The sequence below is a fragment of the Zingiber officinale genome, chromosome 5B (assembly GCF_018446385.1).
Source record: "Zingiber officinale cultivar Zhangliang chromosome 5B, Zo_v1.1, whole genome shotgun sequence".
Classification (NCBI taxonomy): Eukaryota; Viridiplantae; Streptophyta; class Magnoliopsida; order Zingiberales; family Zingiberaceae; genus Zingiber; species Zingiber officinale.
The window spans coordinates 16029117-16031773 of NC_055995.1; the positions used below are offsets into that span (position 1 = coordinate 16029117).

At 41.7% G+C, this 2657-nt stretch overlaps 1 pseudogene; it reads left to right on the top strand.

Moving 5' to 3' along the window:
- Positions 1-1303: 1303 nt before the first annotated feature.
- On the top strand, positions 1304-2142 carry LOC121986530 (annotated as a pseudogene).
- Positions 2143-2657: the final 515 nt, after the last annotated feature.

Sequence of the window (2657 nt, forward strand, 5' to 3'; positions counted from 1 at the left end):
AAGTCAACTACCTCAGAAATCCATAATCTACTATCAGTAGATCCTCCAACATCTATATAAAGCGCTCAAACTATCGACATCATCAATCAAACCTGCTAGCCTCCTGAATAATAATAGAGAAAAAGGAAAGCATCCAACCTTCAACACCCACTATCAATAAACTTAGATATACCCACCATGGTTCATCATTGCACGCCCATGTCGTACCACTACAGAGACAATATCTAGTGGGGGAGGTTATTATCATAAACCTCTAGTGAGACAACCAATTATATTCTCATCCTTCCAAATACTCAACTATCCACAGTACAAAAATTACAATCCAAAATCCAAATGATCACTCAACCTCCTGACTAAAAGTCTACCCATCAGAGAATATTACCACACATCTCATAATCATACCCGTAAGGTGTCCTCCGATAACTGTCGATAAAAATATCGAACACTTTGATTTGAGATGTAGACTTCAAGACCTTTAATAAATCATCATGTAATCAAGGTCTTGAGCTACTTGTGGAGACAATGATAGTTGAGTCGACTAACCATTGTCTTGCACTACATCATACTAGGATTGCTCCACCTGAGGTTCAATACCCTCTAGTGACGCGCAATGCACACAAAGGTAGAGAGCACTATCAACAAATAGCTAACTGTCATATGTGTCAAGCAGCTAACTCTATACTTTTCCATATCAGTGGGGGGGGGGGGGGGGGGGTCATTTATCTAAATATACCTTTTAGGTTATCCTACCAAACACAAATAACCCAAAGGTCATAATCTTTATGAAATAGAGTAAGTCGGTCTCCTACTGACCTACACAACACAAGTCATACATGGTATAAACAACTAGTCAAGTAACAACAAAAGTGTATGATAACAATAAACCACATACCTCCTATAGCTTGGAGATTCCTGTCGCTGCCTGGTCCCAAAACTCAGAAGTCACATCGAGGAATCAAATTACAAAGGGAAAACAACCAAAAAGCAAAACCGAAACACCGAAGATAGGCATCGTAAAACTTTGCTTTAATACCAAATAGATTGGTATCAGATTCCTAGCCATTTTTCTTTCCCTCTCCTTATATAATGTCTTCACACCATCCTATCGACCGCATGACAGTAAGGGGTGCCGCCTCCACTGGATCTTCCTCCACGACGGTGTGCTCTCCTCTCGTCAAGTTGCTAATATAGTTCTTGTTCATTTCTTCGATCCATTCGCTTTTCTCCTTTAGACTTCGGTTTTTTCGTCATTTTCAGAGGTAAAAATCTCAACTTGTTTACATCTTTTTTCCTAGATCCTTAGATGGGTGCTCAACACAACACGAGGTCGCACAACCTAGCTATTGCATATGTCAGTGCCGGCAGAGGAGATGGTCACGCGCACCTCTCGTGTCTGGCGGAGCTGATGTCTTATTAGGAGGCCTGCCGCCTCGATCCTGAGCTCGAGACCTTCAATTCCACGCTCCAAGAGCGCACCGGTTGCGCCATCTCTACCTCACCGACGACATCCAAGTTTGTTCCCTCTCCCTCGATTCCCTCAGGGAGATCACCGGCTGCCTCCTCGAGATGAACCAGGAGGTGGTCAAGGTCATTCTCGACTGCAAGCGCGATGTGTGGAAGAACACCAAGCTCTTTGACATCGTCAAGGATTACTTCTAGAATAGCCTCCAAACTCTCGACTTCTGCACTACCCTCAAAAAGTGCCTCACTAAAGCTCGCGACAACCAGCTCATCCTCTAAGTCGCGCTGCAGCGCTTTGCCGAGGAGGCGGAGGAGGACCACAAAGGTGACAATGCGAGGAACTCTCATACTCTGACGGAGCTGAGGCACTTCAAGGCTGCCGACGATCCCTTCATGGAAGAGTTCTTTAAGGCTTTCCGGTCCATCCACCAGCAGCAGCTCCAGATGCTCGACAAAATGCAGATGAGAAAGAACAAGCTTGACAAGAAGCTCAAATCCATCAAGGCCTGGAGGAAAGTCTCGAGCATCATCTTCACGACCACATTGACCACCTTCTTGATCTGCTCGATAGTTGCCGCTGCCATAGTCGCCCTGCCTGTTGCTGCAGCCATCCCGATTGGATCGATGGGGAAGTGGATCGATTCGCTGCTCAAGGATTACCAGAATGCTTTGATTAATTAAAAAATATTTAAATGTGCATTATTTGTTGGTAATTTTTTGTTAACATAGGGATGTCAGGTTTTAGTTGAGATCCAAGTGTTTTTTTAAAAAAGGCATGAAGGGATGTTCAATCGAACTATCAGATTATTAAAAGTAGGTATCAAGCCAGTATAAGTCCATTTGCATATCTAAATATCATTTTATTTCTCATTCATCCACCATATTTTATTATCATCTTTTTGATGCCAGATATGTATTTAACGGTCAACCTCCAGAGCTGAAGAAACAAGAACTTGCCAAAAGGCTAGTCTTTATAGTTTTGTCATTGTCCCCCTCTTTTTTTTTTGTTACAAGATAATGATAATCTTTATGTTGGAAAGTATACTAAAATCCTAGTTTTTTGTATAAACATTTATTTAGAAATAAAGAATCACATTGGTCAAATGTCTACATTTATATGCTAAGTATAGTTGTTCAATTAATTTATATTGTAAATAATATGGTGTGTGGTGTCACACATAGAAGATCATGTTATC